At 37.5% G+C, this 26,243-nt stretch overlaps 1 long non-coding RNA gene across 1 annotated transcript; it reads right to left on the bottom strand.

Moving 5' to 3' along the window:
* Positions 1-8,727: 8,727 nt before the first annotated feature.
* Positions 8,728-25,258, bottom strand: LOC135321587 (uncharacterized). The gene is made up of 5 exons (XR_010381452.1): positions 25,071-25,258; positions 19,944-20,233; positions 14,818-14,919; positions 10,726-10,842; positions 8,728-9,302 (listed from the first exon to the last, which is right to left on the bottom strand). It is a non-coding gene; the product is annotated as an uncharacterized LOC135321587 (long non-coding RNA).
* Between the last annotated feature and the right edge of the window lie 985 nt (positions 25,259-26,243).

Here is a 26,243-nt window from a genome sequence, read left to right as displayed (position 1 = left end):
CCAGCACTCCTTTAAATTACACCCAACAATGCTATTTTAAAAATGGAAAATAAATACTTTTTAAAGGTGTGAAAGTTAACCATATTTTATGTTCCTGAAAAAGTGAAAAATTACTGATCCTGAACTACTCCTGTCTATTGTTCTTCCCCTCAGCTGTTCAACATCAGCTATAAAACAAACCTAAATATCTACCCCATCATAAGACCCATAAAATAATTATTTCAAAATTTTTAGAAACCCTGATATCTCAGTTCTAGTGTTTTGGTAAAATTAGAGCATAGACTTTTTAGTACTACTAGTAAATAAGAAACGAGAATAATTTTATCAATTGCTGTTATTACAACATCTCTCATTTCTGGGGAAAGGTGAAAGGCAACAGGATTACTCATCACTTAGAATTTCAATAAATATAACATTTCAGTTGAGTTTGTTAAGTTAGCATTACAGATTGTCTTCCTAACAAGTGGGCAAGTGTTCCTTAGGTTTAAAATGTGGCTTAAGGGCTGGATATGGTGCTAGCATTCTGTACCTGGGTAATTAGTAGGGGTGAGAAAAGGAAAGGGATTCTTGGGGAGAGTTATAAATTGGAAGTCTAAGAAAGTTCTCATAGCAAGTCTTAATTCAAATGACACATACCTGCATTTTGGGAAAGCACCATCCAATAGAAATGTAATTCCAGCCACATATGTAATTTTAAACTTTTTAATAACCATAATTTTTTTTAAATAAGAAGGAACAGATGAAATTAACTTTAATAATCCATATATCCAAAATATTTCAACATGTAATCAATATAAACATTACTGAGATAGTTTACTTTTTTTTTTCATACTAAGTCTTTGAAATCCACATTCCAAGTGCTCACTGGCCACATGTGGCTACCACATTGGAGAACACATGTCTGGAGAATTAGGGTCTGAGAATCGAGGAGTGATTAGGAATGTTGGGCTACAGACTGTTGGCAAAGTGTAGCTTGTGTAATTAATTTCATGAGCTTTAAGGGCTTAGCTTTTAAGCTAACATTGAAGTTTTTTCTAGATTTCAAACCATTTTAAGCAGTAAATATGACATTGATATTACAAGTAAACACTGTGAGATTCTGAAAGGACTTGCTATGGGTTGAACGGTCCCCTCCAAAATTCATGTTGAAGCCCTAACCTTTAGTATCTTAGAATGTGACTGTATTTGGAGATAGGGCCTTTAAAGAGGTGATTAAGTTCAAATAAGGAAACTAGGGTGGGCCCCAATCTAATGTGACTGATGTCCTTAGAAAAAGAAAGAAATCAGACATATGAAACACCAGGGGTGCACTTGCATAGAGAGAAAAGACCGCGTGAGGACACAATGAAAAGGTGACCATCTGCCAAGTCAAGGAAAGATGCTTCAGGAGACACCAGACCTATCAGTACCTTGATTTTGGACTTGTAGCCTCCAGAACTGTTAGAAAATAAATTTCTGTTGTTAAAGCTGCCCAGTCCGATATTTGTTATGGCAGCCCTAGCAAACTAATACAGGACTCCAGGGTATGAATGGAAAGAGTGTCTGTCTTTAGCCAAAGATGTGAAGAATTTTGCCGACTTACTTTTTCTCTTTCGTCAGTGGATAAGAGACTGCTTTCTAACTTGAGAATTTTTTTATTATTGTCATTGTTACCTAGAAAAGAGAAATGATAGTTTAAAAACTAGAAAGGTAGATGACATTTCTATCTTAATTCTTCATTAATGAGTTGACAGGAAAGATCCCTGAAACACAAATAGGAAAAAAATATTGTCTAAAAATACTATGTAATGTTATGTCTGAATTTATCTATCTCTTTATATTTTCCTTGCAGTTTATTTGTGCAAGAAACTGAGTTGTTTTATAATTTCCACAGTGTCAGTTTTGCCAATTGCACCTCAGCCTGTCATTTAATATGTTCCTTTGTCTTTTCTGTATTTCTTATATTCTCTGTAAATTAATCAGTGGATCTACGGATTATATCACAGGTGATAGCATATACTTCTATCAGGAGGCACACATGTCTAGCTGTGTCTCTTTTTGTGATGTTTGAAATCATTGATCTTTGCTTTAATCCATTAATTAATTTAGAGTTGCAAAATGACATTATTCTAATTGTCATTCCCTTTTCTATTATTTGTGCAGTTACTTCTATAAAGAGAAACATTCCTTCATCAACCATTTGGTTATCCTGAGGTACATTTCTTTACGGAAAGGCAGAATAAATGTTTGATTCTTTCCCTTTACTTACTGGTTTTCAGAATATTGAGTTGGTTCCTTAACATACCCCAAAGGTGACCAATGATGGTATTTGTTGTTTAATGTCATTATACATTGATAGATTTAAACTTACTTGATGTAAGCAACATAAATGATGCTCAGATTGGCTCATGGTAGATTATCTTTTAAAATTACAGAATTCAATAAATTAAATCAGTTTAAATTTTATTAAGATGCTACTTAGAAATATACTAAAAGATAAATGGAACTCAATACTTACTCAAATGAAATGGATTTCCATATTTCAGTGTTGACATGTCCCTCAATTTTAGTTGGGGTGTCATGTCGAGAAGCCTTTTGCTTATACAATTTCAAAGAAATGGGAGACATTGCAGTTTTTTTCTTACTCTCTAATTGCTGCTGGGTAATCATATTTAAATGTCATCAAAATTTATCAACATAGCACCTTACTCCATGTGGTAAGAAAAATGTCTAGAAACTTACAAGCATGAGGAGCCTCAGCAATCAGTAGTCATAGAGACATATATGTTAGCCCTTGATGATGCAGTGCACTGAAGAGAACATGCTGGTCAGCAGGCATTACTAATTTCCTCAGCAAAATACCAAAATTTCTATGATGGAGTGTGGGTCAGTGAAACCGATGATTTCTAAAATAAAAATTATACTTACTGTAGAGTCCAGAGGCTCCTATGGAAGGATTAATTGACTGCTTTTATAAAAAAGTTTTGAGGAAATTGAATTCAAATGACCACAGGTAATATAACTTTTTAAAACAAATGACCAACTAGAGCTACTTATTTTAGTCTTTTTGAAAAATTGGTAAGCATTGGATGAAGCAACAGATACTTTAAAATAGATAACATGAACAGATCTGAGGACATGGTAAAATTATAAAGAAAAAGAAGCCTATGGACTTCGTCAAGTCATATTACAAAACATTAATTTTTAGGGGGGAAGGATATAGCTCAAGTGATTGAGCACATACTTAGCATGCATGAGGTCCTTGATTCAATCCCCAGTACCTTCTCTAAAAATAAATAAATAAATAAACCTAATTACCTCCCCCCATCAAAAAAAAAGGTAAAATACTAATCTGTAACTGGAAAAATGAATTATCTTCACAATATCCTTCTCTTTTCATCTCTGGGGTGCTATCTAGTTCATGTGTTGGATTATGCTAGTACAAAGAATGTCTTAGTTTCCTTTTGTCATATGCTTCTTGGTACTTTAAAAGCATAAGTTATTGGTAAAAAATTCTGGAATGACAATTAGAAAATCTTTAATGAAAATTCTTATTTAAAAAAAAAACTTACTGGTATATGCCATCTAAATTTAAAATTTCATTTGATCCAGAAGTGAAATTTATCAGAACTCCAATGATTAATCTTATTTAAAACAAGCAAAAAATGTATAAATACTAGAGTTTCTTTTTCAAACTATAAGTGAATTTTTATTTGTATCACCTAAGAAAATCTACATTTTTTCAGCACTCTTACACAGAGCACAAAGATTTTTCATGCTTGTTAAGTGGATAAAGAAGTGCTTAATAGTACAATTAGTAAAAAATATAGTCGTAGTATCAAATGAAGAATAGTTCTTGTGAAGCATTTCTGCCATAACTTCTTGAGACTTAAAACACAAAATAAACATATTTATTGAGAAAATGAAGTTTTGATTTTTTTGTTTAGATCAAGAAGACTCATTAAAACTAGTTGTTCATTAAAGCATGCTTCCTCCCTATCTTCTTACTGTCCTGTATACCAATTTTGTAATCAAAAGTATATCTACAAGTAATATATACATATTTCACATATAAATTTAAGTACATAATAAATAACAGTGAACACACATGTATTTTATAAATCTAATATATAAAATCAGGCATAAATCTGAAAGTATGCTCTATTATTAATATTAAATTTTTTAAACAGAATTTCTCCTCTGTTTTTAATTTTTCACCTCCCTCATTTGCTAACTGAAGTCTTCAGAAAATATTATCATATCTTCTGAATACTTCCTAAGACTACAGAGAAAAACAAGTGAATGAGTTTTAAGATTTGGTTAAAGGAGGATTTTTTTGATCAGAAATTGATTTGTCTAAAAATTCTTTCTGTGAGAATCTTTTCTTTTTTTTAACCACTGATTAATCTTTCATAACATCTAGCTATAATAATCATCATGTACATCTGACCTACAATAAAGAAGAAAATAGGCAGAATGAAGATTGTTACTTTTCTTTCTTTTTTGTGTTCTATAAATCTTATTCTTGTTGGTTAGACTTGTGGTCATAATGTTATTTCAACTCAATGAAGCACAAGGATTAAGTATGATTAGGCACTTAGATGCAGGAGTCAAAGGGATCTGCCTCTGCCACAGGCAACTTTTTTGCAATATTAAGTACGTATATTTATCTGAGCCTCAGTGTCCTTGAGTGTAAAATTGAGAATAAGAAGAATGCCAGTTAGTAAAGATGAATGTACCTAGTCTAGTATCTGGCGTTTGGAAGTGTTCAATCAATGTTTGCTATTATTATGCACTGCATGGTGTCTGCATTTCTGGTTCAATATTGAATACCTCAAGATACTCAGCAGGTGGCCTGCAAACATTTGCAAATATGTTTTAATTAAGATGCCCAACAATAAAGATATTAAAACAAAAGGACAGTTTTCTACTTAAGTGTTTATTTCGCTGTTCATTTATTATTTTAGTAAACATTTGTTGAACACCTACTAGGGTCTAGGGAAAGGACTGGGATCTCAGAACACAGGAGTGAATATACTGCATGCCTGGAATCTGTTCTGGCAGGAAAATCACTAAACTTACAAACAATACCAATACTACTACTACTAATCCATAATATGATCTTTTTTAAGTCAAATACATTTAATTCTCTTAGAGTCTTGATTACGTAGACATTAGATAAAAACAAATTGAATATTATTTTTAAAAGTACTCAATGTATCTTTTAAATTTATATGTCAAGTTTACATTTTAATACTTTCATTTTACTCTAAACATCAGTAAAAAACCCATAAAATATAGAAGGTGCATATTCAGGTTACCTATTGTCAGATTACAAACATCTGAAAACTCAGTGGTATAGGGCAACAATAATTTAAAATTTTTACTTTTTAATAGCTTCATTGTTATATAATTGATGTACAACAAACTGCACATATTTAAAGGGCACAATTTGATACACACAAATACGTATACATCTGTGAAACTATCACTGAAATCAGGTTAATGGCCATATTCATGGTGCTTATGACTCTGTGGGTCAGAGATTAGAGCCGGCACAGCAGGGACAGCTCATGTCTGGTACTTGATGTTTGTGGCCACAGCTGGGGTTGCTTGAATAACTGGGAGCTGTTGGGATAGCTACTGGGGCTATATGTCTGGGATCTTCATTTTTCTTGATGGGGTGTGTGCTGGGATTAGGAGGCCTAAAATGGTTCCTTGACGACTGGTCTTGCTGCTTGGGCTGGGCTGGCCGGACCCACAGAGACCTAGCACGTACTCTTTGCGATCAGAGCAGTCTCAGGATAGATTTCTTGCATGGCAGCTGGCTTCTCCCAGAGGTGGAGATCCAAGGTAGTGCTCCAAGGGACAGGAAGTGGGAGCGGCCACTCTCTTACAGCCTGCTCTCAGAAACTGGCATAGGGCACTTCTACTATTCTGTTTTGGTTAAAATAGTCACAGAGCCTATCCAGACTCTAGGGAAGAAAGACATGGACACAATCTCCTGGTGGGAGAAGTGTCAAAGAAATTTTGACCGTCATTAAAGCACTATAATACCTTTTGTATATGATATATTTCTGAGTAAAAGACTTCAAATTGAGGTCATGAGCAAACCATTTCTTGTGGATTATAACGGCAGTGGTAGGGGAAGAAGGTGGAAGTAATAATATTTCCATCAACTCCTCAGTCTCCATTGCTCTTTATCAAGCAATGCTCTTCAGATAACCTGGAGCTACGCCTTGATATATTATAAATGGATGTATTTTGGATATGAATACACATGATCAAAGCTATATGGTAAGCACCACTATTTGTATATTAAAGAATATTGTATCATTTAATGGTATATTTTACCCATATAAATTATTATCAAGATTTCAAAATCATAGAGATATGATTCAGTAAAACCATTTGAGATGGATATATCAGATTCTATTTATGTTATCTTCCTTGGGCATTATCCTATTGGGAACCTACTGAACTTTATAAGAATTCCATTTTTTAAAAAGTTGGCTGGGGCAGGGGTGGAGGGTAGGGAGTGGGGAGGATTGGAGCGTTACAAATGGATCATTTGTATTTTAACAAACTTTACTAGAGACAGTTCAAGTAGACAGCTCCATAGTTTATGAATAAATATAATCTGCTATAAAGGTAGCATAGTGTCATCAAGCCATGGTAAAGATATATCTCTTACATGTTCAACCACTAGGTGAATTGTGTACATCTAGCATACAAACAGTTAACAAAATCAGTTAGTGAAATATACCAAGTAAACCTCTCAGGAGATTGTTTTTATTGTAGTGTTTTGGGAAACACAAGGGAAAGGCAGTATATAAATACAGTTTACCCATGGAAGAGGGGTACCTTATTCATTTAAGGGGAGTTAAATAAGTGTATTCATCATTATTTGTATCACTTAAATATTTTGTCAAGGGAAGTGGCTTTTCTTGGAAAGAAAGAACTATTTCATGTGATCCCCTTAACCACAGCTCATCTCAAGTAATACCAGTGGTTCCTCAAATTTCTCACTGTGCCTTCATTCTAAAATATTTCCTCTTCTGACACAGGAATGAAAAGAAGGGAAAAAGAATCTTTCTGAGTGCACACGTACTTCCATACATTTCCATATCAGAGAGATTACAGAGAACCATTAAAAATGTTGGTCACTTGGAATTCTAGAGTTAGAGAGGTGACTATGTGGTAAAGAATTTTGATCATTAAGTAAATCTGAAGATTTATTTGAGCAGGAAGTGTCCGCTGAGGAATAGAATTTAAGGCCATGACATTCCTTGGGAGAACAGAGGCGGCACTCAAAATAAGCAATAAAAGCAACACATTTCCTTTGTTTGAATATCTTATGTACTTGCTTACAGAATGTTTAACGCATTTGTTTTTTAAGAGGTTTATCTCAGGGTGTTTTTTTGCTTCTTTTCTTTTCTTAATTAGTTTCTTTACAAAGTTATATCACTACCAACGAGTTGGGAGATCATGGAACCAGGGTGAAAAGCAATTAAAGTTAATTATTGTGATAGAGGTTAGATTAGATTAAAGTACCTACCTACCCACCAACATTCCAGACATCTAATAGAGGTCTGTGTGTTCAAGGTAATAAATAAGGGTCTGGCATTTGAGGTATTAAGTTAATAATTAGTGTCAGAGGGAAGAAGCAGTCACACCTGGTAGATAGTAAATACAGTCAGCCCTCTCGTATCTGTGTTTCACATCTTCAGATTCAACCAACCACAAATAGAAAATATTCCCCCCACAAAAAAAAATTCCAGAAAGTTACAGAAAGTAAAACTTGAATTTGCCCCTTGTACAAGGCAACTATTAACATATCATTTACATTATATTTACGACTATTTACATAGCATTTACATTTTATTAGGTATTATAAGGAATCTAGAGATGATTTAAAAAGTGTATGGGAGGATGTGCACAGGTTGTAAGCAAATACTACACCATTTTACATAAGGCACTTGAGCATCTGAGGGATTTTGGTATCTTTAGTGGTCCTAGAACCTATCACCTGGGAATACAGAAGGACACTGTACACCTGGATAAAATGAGACTCTAAAGTATTCCTATCTCATTGAAACTTGAGTCCCAGTGTTTCCAATATGCTTGTTCAAAATGTAGCTTCCTTGTTCTTTCTCAACAAATTTCTCCTAGATAATGTCACAAAGAGTGGTTTTGTCTGTGGAATTTGGTGCAGGGCTAACATTTCTTTCAGAGGGTTATCAATACGTATTGAGAGTCTTTTTTATATAAGCTATGGTGCTAGGCTTTCAGAATATGTCCAGTTAAAGAGACAGGTTTCCTGCCCTTGAGGAGTACAAGTGCTACAAGCAAGACTTGTAAGTAGATTATGAAATACAACAGAAAACCATCTGGGAAAAAAAAAGTGGATAGAGAAGATTTAACTGCTAAAAACAATTAAAATCAAAATATGAAAAAGAAGTACTAGAAGAGTCCAAGGCAGAATTTCTAACTATCAGAGAGGGAAAGACTCCACTCTGATAAATCTGACCACATAAAAACAAAAAGTTTTACATAGCAAGAATTACTCTAAGCAAAGTTGAAACTATAAATGTATATTATGTTCTCTTCAGCAATTCTACTTTTAGGAATTCATCCCATGATTATACCCATACATCCAAAATGACATATATATGTTGTTATTAATTGCAGCATTGTTTATAATAGCAAAAAAAGTAGCAAGAGTGAATATCCATCAATAGAGGCTGAGTTAAATAAAGTAGGGTACATCTATATGATGGAATACTATGTGTTTTGGGTTATTTATTGCTATTCACAAACCATGCTAAAACACAGTGGCTTTATAAAAGAATAACACTTACTAATTTTTTTCCCTCGATGTTCTGTGGGTGACCAGGCTTAGCGAGGATGTTCTGCTCTGTGATATCATCTAGGGTTGCAGTCATCTGGGGACTCCACAACCAGGCTGTATTGTCCAAGATGGCTCACTCAGATGGCTGGCAGTGGTGCTGGCTGTTGGACTGAAAATCAGCTGGGATCATTGGCCAGAGTGTATTAGCATTAGCTTCTTCTCCATGTGGCCTCTCCTCATGGCTTGGGCTTCTTCCAGAACGATGGCTAGCTTCCAAGAGGGAGTGTTACCAGGGCATAAAGCTGTAGATCATTCAAGGGGCAGCTTTGGAAGTTATCACTTATACCTCCTTCTGTTGACAGAGTAAGTGATAAGACCAGCCCGGATCCAAGGGGAGGGAAACGGACTCCATCTCTTAAGTAAAAGCATGGCAAAAAACTTGCAGCCATCTTTAATCTACCAAACTATGCATCTGTAAAATAGAAAGAAGTAATACCTGAGATACTGATTTGAAATAATTTCTGGCATAATTGATGGGTATATATCAGTGTGTATAATATGATAGTATCTGTGTGTACAAAAAGTGTGGATGAAGCAGAATACCGAATTGCTTACATGTACCCAAGAATATCTCTGGAGAATACACAAGAAACTGGGTAGTTAGACTCAGTGGAAGAATATTCACTGATTTTTCTTTTTACCTTTTGAATTTTGTATGATATGAATAATTACTATTTTTAAAAGTTAAACTGTAAAGATTATAACGTGATAAGTATTACAGGCTATATTTCCTGAAGATGTGTTGATGAAAAAATTAATCAATAGTCAATCTAAGGAAGAAATGGAAAATTTTATTCAAGCCAACCTGAGGATTATAACCCAGGAAACAAGTCTTTCAGACAGCTCTCAGTATTGTTCCAGAGAGGTAAGGGGGGAGGCCACTATGTATGTCATTTTAGAGAAGGGGTACATGCAATCAGACACGCGTCTTGGTGGAAGGTTACTGCTCTTTGTGAGGAACAGATTTCTCTGTTAACAGTTTTAGAGCTTTTCTAAGTATGGAAAGATGCAAGAACTTGGGTTCATAAATTTTCTCCTGAAAATCTCTGACTGTTTGAGGGCCAGTTCTGCCAGTTTTCTCAGAGCACAGAGTGCCTTATCCTGATTTTTGCTCTGAATTCCTTTCAGGCTATATTGTAAGTGAGCAACTGCACTGGCTAATGACTTGATTCTTGTAGAACTGGATGGTGGGCAACATTCTTTATTTTACAATCCCCTCCCTTTTGGTCTTAATTTTGACCAAAGTTTGGGAGGCATTTAGTGACCAATTTATCTCATGGTGCCAGGAATTCTCATTCCCAGGTCAGGCAAGGATTTCATTTATAGGCCACTCAATGTGCTATTACTAGACTAGGTCCTGTTAACAGTAGTCAAAATCCTCTGGACTGCCAGTTATAGACTAGTCTGTTATGGTCCAGGAAATGGTTCCCTCTTGTTGCCTCTTCCCATATCTAGAGTTATACTATTACAATCATTGACTTTATAGAATTATATATGTGGTCAATCATTTCAAGACATGCAGCCATTGTTATTTTATTGGAGGCTCAGTCACACATTTGGTAGTGCAAGAAACAATCTTGTGAAATAGGCAGAATATATAAGTAGTACAGCTAGTAATATCACTAAGGACACAAGTAAGTATTTAAGCTAAGAATTCCATTAGGTGACGTCCAGTATCTCCCTAGGTTGTCTGACCCAGTCTATCCTGCACCAATCACTACCTTTAAGGAAAATGATTTATTGGCATTGTATATAACATTCACTGAAGATACCTGCACATACAAGGCACGTGGTGGTCACCGTGACCCCTTACAGGATTGAGAAAGGAACATTACCTTTTAAGGAATGACATTGCTGGCCCCAGAAGAGGAAAAATTGATCTTTACAGTTGAGCAGGTATCTCTGTCACTGGGGAGGCATGGTTTTTGTATAATGCAGATGCACAGTGCACACTAGAAGGGAAGGAGGAGGTCCAAACAAGCAGGAAAAAAATTTATGTTTAAATTTTTCTTGTCTGTACTTAAAAATATGAATTTTTATTTCATCAGATATATTTAGGAGAGAGCAGGAAACTTAAGATCTATTCCTCAAAATCTATTATTTTGATAGTGATTATATTCATAATGTGATTGGAGCTCAGAAAACAGAACTGACGACCTACACTGAAGAAGAATGGTCCAGGGTGGCTTTCATGCTAGAGTTCTATGAGTGAAAGGATGGCCTGAAAATACTGGTAAGTTGCAGTAAGAAGAAATTGAGAGGGGTCAACCCTGATGGTTTCTATTTTTTATGTGTAAGAGGAGGCAAGGTCACCCCCTGAATATGAGTTTTTCAGGATAAGAAGGAAGGGTTAGAGAGAATGAAAATGTTTGGCAGCATTTTTATAGGAAATGAGTAAGAGAAGCAAGAATAGGTCAAAAAAGTACACTAGCCAGGTCAAAAAAGATATGAGCTTGCAATCCTGCCATCAGCACAGCAATGAGATTTTTCTCTGCTGACTCAGATACAGAGAAACAGACAATGAACTGATCCAGGACAGGCCAGGTGTGGGAAAAGGGTGAAAGAATGTGGAAGGACTCTGGTGTGAGAGATAAGAAAGTGATGGACCCTGCAATCCTGGACAAGAATTCAGAAGAAATGGGAGACAACAGGATGTGAAGAGTGGGGAGAGGACTCACAGGGTGGTAATGAGAGTGAGGGCAGTAAACTTAGATTCAGAGAAGACAATTTAATTCTTGGTTTGAAGACAAAGATTTCAAATGCCAGACAATTCTGGACGAAGATAACAATTCAAGGAGTGACTGACCATGGGGTTCTGCTTCTAGTATTGTTTGTTAGAAAAGTATTGCCATTGTTTTAGTTGGGGGCATTAATTTTTGATTGATACGTATAAATTGGATAAGTCTACTTACAACACTAGTGACCATATTTTATAAACTCAACTAAAAACATGTGGTTTAATGATGGTCTCTACTTTTTTGGTTGTTAATATATTTCTATGAAAAGACAACATAATATGTAACATACACAGTATTTTGGTACCATATTAGAAAATGAAGGAATCACAGTTTATGTAGACACTACAGACATAACTTTTAAAATGACAAATGATAATGCAAGAAAGTTAAGTATTGAAAGTTTTAAATGTTTGAAAATGTTTAAAATGCAATGATTTTGAGTTAGAGTGTAAAAACTTCTTAAGAGAAGAGATCCTTTATGACCTCAGTGTATTCCAATACTCCTTTTGAATCCGTATTCCCCTCAAGCTCTGCCAGTGTTTAGAACTGTGTAGGTCAATGGTAAGAGATAAATAATACTTCTTGTTTAAATTACTGGTTGGTGATTTTATTTGTATCTTTTGGGGAAATGGATTCCAGCTATAATAACACCCCTTCCCCCATACCCAAGAAGGACGGGTGTACTCTTTCTTGTTCTATGTCTGAAGAACAAGGCTACTTCCCTGCTCAAATTCCAAATTCCTTAGGAAAACAGAAGCTGTGATGAAACCACATCAGTAACTTCCACTCACATGTCAGTTTTAAAACAACTTGGGAAAGGTCAGCCTATTTGACTTCCTTCTATTGTTGAATTTACCCAGTTCCTGATTATATTTGTGTGGTGCAGTGATTTTTAAAGGTGATTCCTTTATCTGTTTCAGTTTTCTAAGCAACATAAATTAGCCAGGAGTGTTATTTTTTTCCTGAATACTGTATGTCTTGGGAAAAGATTAGCTGTGATAAAAGCCATTATTTCAGTGGCATTTGTAAGAACATCTGTGGCACTTGAGTGGATATTCTCGTTCAAGAGATGAGGTGGAAGGGAGCCCAGGAAACTTCATCAGTGACACAAAGAGGTCACTTGTGTGCACTGTATCTCAGTTCAAAGGCCAACGACACTCCTGGGCAGTTTAAGCACTAAGAGTCAGACTTAGTGAAAATACGGTTTTAGCCCCCAACCAAGGTTTCAATTTGTTTTGACATCTATCACTTTGACGTTATTAGCTTGGCCCCAGTTATCCGAAAATTCACATTTATACCATGGTATGGTTGACTGAGAATGACATGTAGAAAAATGTGTCTAAGGAAAGTCTTTCAGCTTGTCTTATGAAAAATTCAGAATACTATACTATTTTTATGGTTGTCATTTTATTGCTCTTTTTTACTTTTCAACTACCAATTAATTCTAGTCTAATGTTTTCTACATAATCTCTGTATTTTTAGTTCATTTCAAAATACTGCACAAATAGTATCTCATAGTTAAAGTGAAATGCAATGTATTCAACACGAAAAAGGAATGTCAAAGGCATCATTTGCAAAACAGACAAACAATCAAACAAAACCAGGGTGGGGGTGGTCTGGGAGGAGCCGGTACCAGGCTAGGCATGTTTAGAGCAAGAGTTCTTTCTCTGATGATGAGTGTGTTCCATCAGCAAGCCTGCTTTTAGACTTGCAGTAACACTGGTTACCAGCAGAGTGTTCCAACAGCAATTAAATACACATGCATCATCAGTGTTTAGACATTTGGTTACTAAACAAGTGAGCTCAAAGTGGAGAGAAGGAGTGCGGACCAGTGGTTAAGAACACAGGTTCTGCTCTGCTGAATTCTAATAGTATGACCTTGGGTAACCTACTTAACCTCTCTGGGCCTTAGGCTCCTCACGTGTAAAATGAGAATAACGGAATTATCTCTTAGGGTTGTTGTGGGGATTAAATGATGTAACAACACATGTAGAAGTACAGTGTTGGAAACAGTGCCTGGTATGTAGCAACCACCCGGACATCATGGGGAATACCCTGCCTAGTTTTTAGGTTAAGTTTGGTTTCTAGGCGATCCCTTAAAATGGTGGAAGTTTTTTAAAATGTCCTTTTCTAGAGGTGAAAAAAATAGGAAGACCAAAGAATCTTGAATGCTATAAGAGGATAGTGAAAGAAGAGAGTGACAATTAAGCATTTTGTTTATACCAATAAGGAAACAGGTTTAATTTATAGCAGGAAAGGCTAGGCTTCGAGTCTGTAGACTTCCTGGCACACTGCACTGTAAGATACTGCTGAGCTGGAAATTACAAAGAAAAGAAAAGCTACTTGACATCAGTCAACATGCTATGAATAAACTTTGAAGCTTTCCTGTGTCCTTTTGATTGGATATGGAGTATAGTGATTTGATATAAACATACATCTACCTACAGGAAAAGAGCTGGATTCTCACTCTATTAGGACCACTTAACAGGGAGAATCATTTCATCAAGGGTCTTTTGTTAGCAATTCAGTAACTAAACTCCCTTGGTTGGGTCAAAAGCCAATAGGATAGGGAGGTTTGCTTTAAAGCACACAGTGTTTATGGTGAAATTTAAGGCCTAGTAATATTCCATTTAAATTACAATGGAAAGCAACAACTAATAACCTAATAACACCTAATAATCCATTTAAGTTTGTTAGCACTCAGTTTAAATCACTGTGTAAACGTTTTCTATGGCATGCTACTTGAATGATAGGATTTTGGTTTTTGCGGTGTTTGTGAGGTTTTAAAACATTACATTTTTCTAATATTTACTGTTTCATTTTTTAAACAGAAATAGCACACAAACTTAAACCCAAATCTATTTTCTAAACCAAATTTCATCCAGAACATATGTTTAAAAAAATTGGTAAAAAATGATATATATTTTTTTGGTAGGGGGAGGTAATTAGGTTTATTTAAATTAATTAATTAATATTAATGGAGGTACTGGGGATTAAACCCAGGACATTGTGCATGCTAAGCACAAACCCTACCACTGAGCTATATCCTCCCCACAAAAAAACCAAAAAAACCCACGATATTTTAAAAAGCAAATGTGAAGAAAATCTAGAGAAAAACTGTAGTACCACATTGTCATACTGATTAAATTTTAGTTCAAAAAGATTTTAAAGATCATTTAATTTGCTTACCCCTTATCCTGTTCTAGACAGGCTGCCTTGTGGCTCAACCATGATGTGAAACGGTCCTCCTTGAATTGTACGATGCAGAACCTGTATGGACATACTAGTGTTCTGGTGACAAATGAGAAAATAGAGGTAAAAGTACCTGCCCAGAGTTCCTGAGAGACTTGATTTCTTATTGGCTTCTAAGGCTCTTTCCAAACTCCACAGTGTTAAAATAAAAGTTGACCTGTCAAATCTAAACTCACATAACAGACCAGGACACATTGTTCAGTTAAAATCAATAAAGGTAACAAAACTGATCTAAATTTTCAGAAATTCATGCTTCACAGGGGACTGAATTTTGGGGAAATAACTGAAAAATGCATCCAAAGGAAGAAGACAGAACAGAAAAAATAGTGTATAGCTGTTTGGATAGCAATAGTGTTAAATCTATTAAGAAAAATGAGCAGTCCCCCCGGGGTAGAAGGTGAGCAGGAACGAAATGGCAGAAGCCCAGGCCTGGACCCCTTTGGCTGCACTGATCTGCCAGGTGCCAGGGTACTCAGAAGTGCTCTCCGTGGTTTTCCATTTTATCATTTTACTTTGCTGGGATTATGGTTTTGGTGGCTTCACAGAAGAAAGGATTCCTTGGAAAGCCTATAAAATACAGATAAAGACAAGTTGTGGAGGAAGAGCTTCAGGAGGCATTGGAGGAAATTGGGAGAGTGTGTTGCAGAAAGCAGGAGGAAGATGAGGTGTTCACTTCTACACTGGGGGACGCACACCTCACTGAGACGTTAGGTCACTCGTATCCTTTAGATTTCAAGAGAGAGAGAAGTGCATGTGAACAGAAACTTTCAGCTTATTTTTTTCTCTCCTGATAAATGACTCAAACCGTGGTCACTGTGATTCAGTCTTCTTATGTTTGCCCTTGAGGGACAGGCAGTGTCACTTCTCTGGTATTCCTCACAACATACAGCGTATGGCAGGGGTAAGATAAGAGTTTCATTAAATTTGTCCCATGTTACGAAAGGAAGGAAAGGGAGAAAAAGATCCCTGGTTTTCTGGGTTGTTGTTTGTTCTTGTGAATATACAATGCATGTGCCCTCTGATTTGTCAAAGCTTGTTAACTGGGCATGGGCCTGTATGTTCATTCACAGTCCATAAAGACTCTCTCTAGATTGCAACCTATTCCAGTAGGAGAAAAACCAAAAACCAAAAACAAAACAGAACGAAACAAGCCCCCAGGCTGGCTGGCGTTGAAAGTGCTGGCAGACAGAAGCAGTAATCTGTTGGTAATTTTATAAGGTTTCTGTGCTGATTACCCTTTGGGCAGTGTCCACATCACTGATGAGTTTACACACTCACAGCTGCCCTGGGAGCAAGACAACATCTGCACAAAAACAGACAAGGCCTATTCTGACAATTAAAAGAGCTGGTAACTGCTAACACTATTCTCATGATCTTCTACAAGAATTTCAATTAAATGAAAATCAAATGCGGCCCTCAGAGGCCATATGGTGCAGTGAGGAAGGGGCCCCACTCCCACAGTCAAGGAGCCCACTCTCCTGGCCTGGCACTGCCAACACCTTGCTGTGAAAGGCAATGCCCAGCTGACATGTGCCCAGGCCTCAGCGAGGCTCTTTGCACAGAAAGGAACTGGTGCTTCAGGAACGCAAAGAAACAGAAAACTCAAGCCTATGTTAGACGTAGAAGGAGAAAAACAGATGAACCAGGAATAAAAGAAAGGAAGGATCAGGCTCAAAGAGAAAAACTGCTGAGAATGGTGCCAAGTGAGGCGATAACAACTCTTATTATGCAGTGCCTACAGTATGCCAAGCACTTTTCAAGTAAGGTTCTTAATATACTTATTGGAACATGAAATGAGTTGACCACAATCCTTCCAAACTTCACTCATGTACAACACTCACCAGTTGCACTGCAATGCCAAGGGACCAAGCACTTTTCAAGTATTGTTTCCAACTTATAAAACAAGCTTGAACCAGAAAGTATAGCTGTATCTGTTGAGAAAACTGAGACTCAGAGAGGTCGAGTTACCTGGGGCCACACAGCCAGTGCACGACACATTTTCTCCTCCTCTCTTTTTAGAGTTTTAGGCAAAGCTTTCAGATGAGGCATGCTGCCCAGGGTAAAGCGGGCCGAGGAACTGTACTGTAGTCTGAGATGTTCTCACCTGATGGCAAACTGCCTCCTAGTCTTTAAATAGCTCACAATGAGAAGAGGGGTAAAAAAAGAAAGAGGATGAAAAGCAGGGATCAGAGAAGAAGATAATGAAGAAAGGAAAAGGTACAAAGAAAAAACAAGTAAGAGATGAAGGGAGAAGCTAAGTGGAATCATTATAACAAAAGGGATCTGGATAAGGACTTTACTTCTGCTAAGTAATAAAATGTCTATTCCCATGTTTTGACCCCAGGTACGGGGGCCTGCTTTCTCCAGATGTGACAATTGCTTCAAAGAGAGCTTCAGGCTTGGAGCAAGTGAACTGCCAAGTCAAGGAAAGTCAAAACAGTCACTCCATACTGCAGAAAGCATTATTTTTTTTAAAGAGGTAGATCTACTGTATACATTTATTTTGACAAGTTCTGGCTAGTTTTGATCATAATATTATTATAACTTTGACACCAGATGTATTACAAAATTTTATGTAAACCAAGTGTTTAATCGTAGGGAGGCCACAGAACAATTCTAGGATATTAAATTATTTGCAGAGAAGCAGGATGAGCATGGCCATTGTGAGTGTGCGTGTATGATTATCCTCTCTGTTTGCCACAAATAGGGTCAGATTCATTTGTCTACTCACAAAGACCTGCAAATGTGATAATGTGAATGTAAAATAATACAACTACAATAATTATAACTAATATTTATTAACCCATTCTTTCTTCACATAGCCTTCCCTAATCAATTTACTTAAAATTGCACCCCTAACATTCTCTCCTCTATTTCCATTATTTTTTTTCAATAGCACTTATGGTCACTCTAAAATTTTACCTTAACCATTAATGAAAAAGAATGTAAAAAAGAATATATGTATGTATATGCATGACTGGGGCGTTGTGCCATACACCAGAAAAAAAATAAAATTTTACCTCATTTGTTATTGTCTGCCTCCCCTCAGAAAATATAAACTCCTTTGGGCTGGGGTTGCTGTTTTGTTCACTGCTGTATCTACAGTGCTGGGTTCAGGGCCTGCACGTAGTAGGGCCTGAGAAGTGTTAGTGGAATGGATGCATGAATAAATGAATGCTACGTCTCAAAAAGTATACTTTTGCTTTAAGTTCATCATCTTGCTTGATTGTCATATAATTCTAAGGTAGGAGGTGAGTGTTCAGAGAGTTTGAGTTAGCTGTGCGAAGTCTCACAGGTGGGAAGTATCAGGCCAAGACCTGAGCAAGGCTTCCCGATTCCAAAATCCTTAAACAACTACACTATCAAATGACAGCTTGTGTGCGTGTGTTTAATCCATGCAGTTAGACTACTAAACAAGACTTGCTCATTAAAAAACTCACTTGCATTCAACCAAAAGATGATGACAAGACAAAATGAAACAGTTAAAAGATATAAATAAATGTTTAGCTTTCTCTAGTCACTGCTAAAAAGAGAATTGCTTGTGGGAGTGAAAAGAAAAACCCATGAATTTCAACATCAGTGAAATTCTCCTCTCTTCACATTTTTTCATAATATGTAACACACATAAAAGTCCAAACTTATGATTTTCCCTAAATTAAACTAAATGTGTAGGCCTCATCTTTTCTCAGGGAGCTATATAGCGCACCTTGCATCTTACACTAGTAATCCTCCTTCATTGCACACTCTTCAGAGTAAGAGAACATTTGATTTTCATTTCCCATCCAGATCAACTATTTTCAGTTCTCTGCTCTTAACGCCTTTAAAGTAGGGATACACTGTAAATACGTCCACTTTGGATTCTGAGCTGGTGTCAGGCATTCCTGGCAACACACTGGAGATCTAAAGTAGAGAAATGAAACCAGGGAAGTGTAAAATGCAGCATGTTTGAATTCTGATGGTGTTGTCAATAGGATAGTTATTTAAGTTTTACTTTTCTTTTTCTAATCTCTCAAGCTAAATTTAAACATTCCATGTATGAACTCTGCCCTGAAATTAGAGGAAACATTGTGGTACCTTTCAGGGCCTGGAGAACTGGATTCAAATCCCTTTTCTGCCACTGGCTTGCTCTGTGACCTTGAGCAAGTCAGAACTCATTTCCTCAGCTGGGAAGTGAATAATTGTGCCTGGCTGCCTCTGTGAAGATCATAATTAGAGAGAGTATACAAAGGGCTTTGTAAACTTTAAAGTGCTTTACAAATGTTAATGTTTTACTCCAGAGATTTTTAGTATACATTGGGTGGAATAAGAAAGGAAAATTGAAATGATACTAGTTTTTTATTTATTGCTTTATATGATAATGCAGATACAATACAATTCATATCTACGGCCACTTCAGGAAAAAACTTATTTGTCAAAACTAATCTACATTAAACAAAATAAATCTATTATATTTTCTCTATGGGAACGTCAGGTCTGATTAGCATGAGGTAATTTTTTTCTACAGATGTATTTCTTATTTATTTTTGTATTATACTTTTGTTGCAGAGGTAATATATATGGTTCAAAAACTAGAAGTTCAAAAACACATGTAACAGAAAGTATCCTTCCCATTTTTGTCCCCAAATTGCCCCGTTCCTACACCCCTCCAATAGGTAGCCTCTGTGTGAGAGACATTATATGTCATTTTGGACTGTCTTTATGAATATGCAAGTTTTAGGTCTTTTTTTTTTTTGCAATAACAGGGGCTTCTTCTGGTTTAGGGTCGGAAGAGAGGCGATAGGAACTAACTCTTCTAGGTAATGACATAACATGCTCAGGGTTGCACCCTGTTTCGGTGGCAGAGTCAAATTAGGACTTAACCTTGTTTGACTACAAAGTTGGTATTTGGTACAGTGTATCAGACTGGAGAGGGCTGGAGTTAGAGGTCACAGAAAAACAAAGTGAAGGTAGACGGGAAATAAAAGGGGAACAGCAGGAAGAAGGATGGAATCTATTTTGTCTCCAGCCGGGGAAAGGGCCCCAGTCCAAGAGTGACAGGAAGTGACTGACCAGTGTGTGCTCACCTGCAAAGATGCTCCCAGCCGCAGCCCAAGCTGAGGAACTGTGTGGCTCATGTTGAAGGTCCAAAGTAAGTGGGTGGTGTGAGCCCAAGGGACCACGTTCATTCACCCTGCAGGGCAGGAGAGCAAGTACTGCTTCAGGGAGAAATTTTCCTTCCAGGTGAAACCCAGCAGTCCATCTGATCCCTTTCCTTTCAAGGTCTTAGACTGGAGAAAGGTCAGTAAGTGGCCCCCAAATGAGGGGCTTCTTCTGCTAAGGTTGCATTTTGAGGAGCCTCCTGAGGGGTGAACACCTGTAGGAGTGCAGAGCAGAATTGCGTTCAGACAGCCATTTGCATCACTTCGCAATGCGCATCCGGAGAACCTAATGAGTGACCTCCGAGGTCAACCTTCAGCTAATTAGCTTGTTCTTAGGGACTCTGAGATTCTGAGATGATATAGGATATTTTGTCAGAAAATTGCTGGAAATTGGGAAGATTTGTTTATAAATAGCCTAATATTTTTTCTTGAACACTGTATTTATAAACACACACAAACTGTCCCTTACAAAACAGTAACAGAACCAGAGATGTGTGGTTCTTCCCATCTGCCCTCAGCCACACCAAAATAACTCAAGAAATCTAGTTTGAATTTCAAAGATGTTTCTAAGCTTGTGTTTTTCTGCTGCATTTTGTTATCCTAAAAATTCTTTTAAATTTTCTTGATTTTTTTTCCCTGTGCAATTATTTTCGTGTGTTTCTATTTTCTTAAATCTGCAAAGTAACACTCAGAAAGCACCATGTGGTTGATCTGTCCCGGAAGAGCCACTCAACAGTAAACACTCTGGAGTCATGGAGTCATGGCTTTGTGTTTTCTCTTTCTTTTTTTTCTTTCGTTGATTTTATGCTGAGCTTCACTGTGTGTCCTCACCAAAAAAACTGGATAAAGAGAAAGATACTGTGGACATTCAACTTGTTTGTATCTATCAAAGCTATTTTAGGTTTTAAATAATTAGTTCCATGAGTCGGACACATGCAAAAGAAGAAAGAAAAAAGGCTGAAGAGAGTGCTATGCATAGTGAGGATTTAAAAGCACATGATGTCTCAGCAAAACATAAAGCTTGAACAGAATCTCAAATGTGATTCTTCCTTGTCTCTGAATTGTTGATCAAATACTCAACTCATGTGCAAAGTGATGTCACTAAAATGATAGTGTCTGCTGCATTACTTGTCTTGCAAAAGATTAGAAAAACTTAAACACCTCTGGTGACTATTTAACAAACTTTGGTACATCAGTAAAATGGAATAGTTTAGATAGTTTAAAAGAGGACATAACAATGACCAAAGTATATTGTTGAGAGAAAATTCAAGGTACCTGCTATGTGCCACATAGTCTGCAGAGTCCTGAAGAAATGGAATAAAGGTGTTTATGGTTTAGAGGACTTTGTGGTTCACTGGGGACATGCAAAATGGTTGTGAAAAGGGCATCTGAGCCATGAGGGTGGTGCAATGGAAGGGTTCAAAACCCTTTTGGGCAATGGATAGGGGCAGGTAGTTGTCTGAGTCTGGGCTGCAGTAACAAAAAAACCACAGATCAGAGGCTTAAACAACAGAAACTGATAGTCTCATGGTTCTGGAGGCTGGGAAGCCAAGGTGCCAGTGGACTCAGTTCTGGTGAGAGCCTTCTTCCTGGTTTCCTCACATGGCAGAGAGAAGACAGCTCCCTTCCGTCTCTTCTTTTAGAAGCACTAATCTCACTCACAAGGACTCTGCTCTCATGACCCAATCAACTTCCAGGCCCCTGACTCCTAAGACCATCACCTTGGGAGTTAGGGTTTCAACATTTGGATTTCGGAGGGACACAACATTCAGTCCATAGGAGTAGTCAAAGGAGGCTTCAGGGAGCAGGGAACCTTCGAGTTGGATCCTGAACAGTGAGAAGCTTACCAGGTTGGCAAGGTGAGGAAGGACTTGACCACAGGGGTGCTGAACGGCAGTGGATGTGCAGAGCTGGCCAGAGCACACATGGTTAGAGAACAGAGTGTTACATGCAGCTCTCTGTTGCCTCAACAGCTCCAAAGCTGCAGAGCAATGCAGTGGGTGCCAGTACCCCCATGTCCTAGGCCACTGTGAAGGAGGGGCTATCTTGTTCATTGTAGGTTTTTGCATTAATTTCTGCTTTTAAAAATACTCCATTAAGAAATTGTTTAACTTGATTATTGCATACTTGGGCACCACTTTAAATTTTGTGCCTGAGGTGAGCGCCTCACTCTCCTCACCCTAATGGCCTTGCCTCTGAGACAATCAGTGCTGAACATTCATTAGTCCCACAAAGACCCACCACAATGGATGGGGACTTCCTCCTTCTAACCCCTTCTCCCTCTAGGCTAGACTCATTAACTGGGGGAGAGGTGAGCAAGGGAGAGAAAAGCCAGCTGGACTTGCCCATCTCCTCCCCTGAAGGCTTCCAAGCCTAAAGCAGTCCTTAGGCAAGGGAGGGGTAAGGCTTTCAGTGTGAATTGAGTTTGGAGATGTTTCCATTAGCCTGGACATTTTATTTACTGAAATGAGGCTCTGCTTGTGTCTGAAAATATGTGAGCTGCTCAGATCGCTCTTCCAGAAAGATGTCCTGCTTATCTGTGGGGAGTGGGCTGCACTGACAGCCTCCCTGCTGCATCCATCTGGGTCCACCGCAGCTCTCCAGAGAGCTCACAGTCTCTTCCCAGTGGCCCCACCAATGACCAGGTGGTAATACAGGGGCTTAACCCTTTTCGACCAACCCATGACTACACTAATGGGCAGTCTTTGCTGCCGAGATCTCTGTGGGTGTGGAGAGACCTTGTCAGACCTGTTTCATGGCCTGACCCTTCCCTGACCCCCACCACTTCCATCGCTTTCCTGTGCTCACCCTGATCCAGGCACAAGGCCCTCCTGGCTGTTCTCTACAGGTGTGCTGTTACCTCAGGGCCTTTGCACTTGCTGTTTTCCACCTGGAATCCTTTCCCCTGATGACTATGTGGCTGACTCGCTCATATGTCTCTGAGCCCTTTTCTGAGCTCCCTTTATAAAGACGACAGCGTCCTTCCCCCAACTCCTGTATTCCCCATTACTCGTTCCTATTTTATTTTGTTTCTCAACACATATATCTCTAACTTTTATTATGTTTATTGTCTGACTTCTTGTTAGAATAAAAGCTTCATGAAGGCAAGAACTTGCTTATTTTCTTTCTGGTTTTCCCAGCTCCCAGAGGAGGGCCTGGAGCGTAGTAAGCAAGCATCAGTAAATACACACCAGCACCAGAAGCACTGCAAAGCACCTGAAGTCCCGATGCTCTAAAACATCAAAATTGATTATAACGTGAACTTTCCAATCAGGTATTTGCTATTGTGCAGGCACCGTCTCGTGAAGCCCAGTTCTTCAGTACTCTGTGTTTATGGACTCACTTGACATAAACCCTTCTACTGTCCATATGGCCTGTGAGTGGACGGAGTGAGGGCGCTTGCAGCACCGGCAGTGTGGCAGCTCACAGTCCCTGTTCCCCAATAGGTAAGTAATAGTGTTTGTCTTGTATCTACAATCTCAACTCACAGAGTGTTTTCATTTCTCCATGGACACCAAACGTTCAAGTTGGCTCTAAGAACGCTTTTTTATTTTCCTCCCAAATTAGTTGAACAACTGAGATGTTACAGGTTTTTCTTCTCTCTTTTCCTCTCTATTGTTCATTATCTAATTTTTTTCAAGAACATCAACCTCAAGGCTATTATCCCTGAAATACAGTTATAAAGACCATTGATTTGACTCGTAAAATTGCATTGGTATCTTTGTTCACAGGGTTGCAAACACTGCTGAGGGACTATTGTGACAGTGTTTCTTATTCTATGGACTGAATTCATCTGTCATTCACATTCTTATTCTAAGCACTCAAGAAAGTCATGTAATATTTTATATATTTTACATTAGATATATTACATATTATACACCATATATATATTATTCCATATATCATAATATAAGGTAGTCTAAAAAGTGTTTTATTATGGACATTTTCAACCATATATAAAGTAGACAAAACAGTATAAGGAATGCCATGTACCCATCACCGAGCTTTCATAATTATCAACTCCTGGCTAATCCTTTTATATCTATACCCTCACACACTTTCCCTCCTCTAGATAATTTTGAAGAAAATTCCAGACATCACATTATTTCATCTGTAAATACTTATGTCTATATATTTAAAAGACAAGGCCTCTTACAAGGTAATGATAAACCTTTAAACAAATTTAATTCCTAAAAGCCGAAGGGAAATTACTGATGGTCAAATTTTAATGTTGGGAAAATCACAGTTTCACTGGATTTTTGTTTGTTTGTTATCTATATTAAAAAAATTTTTTTTTTGGACAAGCATAATTTTGGACAAAATTACTATACATACAATGTCTGACTGGAAATTTCTAGAAAGGAGTAATAATCATAACTTTCCTTCTATGAAAATGAAAACATAGAAGCATCAGAAAAATAAGAATTTTGTGCTTTCTTTTAGTTAATCTTCTGATTTTACCCTAGTATGCCAAAACGCGTCCCATTTCAAATATCTGTTCCTACTTAGATTGTGCATAGGCCTGGGAAAAGGCAGAGAGAGAGAGAATCAACCACAACAGGCCTTCCCTGGCTCGCTGCTGCTCCCCTTGCTCTGATCCATGCCGTCTGCCTGGCATATAGTGCATGTTCAATGAATATTTGCTGAAGGAATAAATTGCTTTAGCAATGTAAGTTAAGGACTGCTTATCTTATCTTCAACTCTTTAATAGAAAGTCCAAACCACTTGAAGGGAGCACTCCAGCTAGCCCCAACTGGGGGTCCATGCCCTCCTCTCCTCTTCCCTCCTTTCTTTCTTCTCTCCTCTCTTTTCTTTCAGCAATTTCACACTTTCTATCTCCTCATTTACATCGACTTGGTCTTCTGAGATCTTTAATATGGTGCCTGACTTGGTATTTTACGTTCATTTTCTTTATTTAAAAAAACAGAAAAAACAATGAGGAATTGCCACTAGTTTACTCTCATGTATGTTTCTTCCCATTGAAAGTGGAGGCACCAAAAACAGTTTGATACAATTTTCTCTCTCAATATCCAGTCTTTGCATGGTTCTTACCAGAATCTGTCCCAGGGGCTGGTCCTAGGACCTTGGTAATGATCACACCTTCTGATGGACAGATAGCCTCCTAGAAAAAAAAAATATTCATGTGAATTCGTGTGATATCAAAATATCAGCTCTGAAGTTCTTTCCAGACATCTTCATTCTCTTCAGGGAGATAATGCTGACTAATATGTATTGCTCAGAACCTGAAGCAGATCAGCAAAGGGCCAGCCTAGAACTTGACAACAATAACAGAATATTCTTCAAGTCCAGCTGGGAAGCAATGATCTGATCTGTGATGTGCAGTAGTTTAGGACTTGGGGACAGCCATAATGTGTTTCTTATTCTTAGGTGTTACATGATGCATAATGACTGTCAGCTCAGTCTTGACATAGAGACCCCACTGTAGTTCAGATAGTCCCTCCTGCGAAGTCTGAGGCATTCTGAAACTGCCTAAGATGATTAACTTGTAGGATGTTGGTGGGTCCATGGTACACGCTAGAAAGTTATGGACATAAAAACCAAAAGGAAGTGTTGCTAATTTAGTAGGAGATATTGGATCATTTGAGTGGATTTCTATATAAGTAGTTTAGTCAATAATACCAAATAGACAGTTTTTAGAAACAATTTACAATTTGTTTTATGAATGTTGCCAACAGACTTTTAGAACTTGAAAGGACCTGGGGCACATCTAATTAGCCACCTCACTTATTACTTCTGAGAAAGCTGAGATACGGGTTTGGGGGTAAGGATTTGGCCAAGGTGACTAAACTAATTAGAAGCTAAGGCATGGAAGAAAATAGAGGTATTTTGACTTTTCCTTGGAAAATTAGGTGCCCTAATTTTAAGTTTGGTCCTATAACATGAATATTCCTTATTTGAATTATTAATATTTATTCAACTTTATTGAGTTGAATGTATGCATTATTTAATACAAAAAAAATATACCCAAAGTGTTAATATTTTCTAAAATAAGACATTCTCATTTAACGACAGGAAGGCCCTACAATACTGAATGGAGAAAGACAAGCCTCATGACTAGAGGGAATATAATTTGCATTTTCAACTCTCAGAGTCTTCAGAATAGTGCTGTCTACCTGAAAAATTGTCTTAGAATGGCAGTGTGATCTATCAGCACAGTTAGTCTCAACTATATTCCTAGAAGTCCCTTTCTAGGATGTTTCTGGA

The sequence above is a fragment of the Camelus dromedarius genome, chromosome 6 (genome assembly GCF_036321535.1).
Source record: "Camelus dromedarius isolate mCamDro1 chromosome 6, mCamDro1.pat, whole genome shotgun sequence".
Lineage (NCBI taxonomy): Eukaryota > Metazoa > Chordata > Mammalia > Artiodactyla > Camelidae > Camelus > Camelus dromedarius.
The sequence above is the reverse complement of the archived record's forward strand: the minus strand, read 5'-3'. Positions and strand labels throughout refer to the sequence as shown.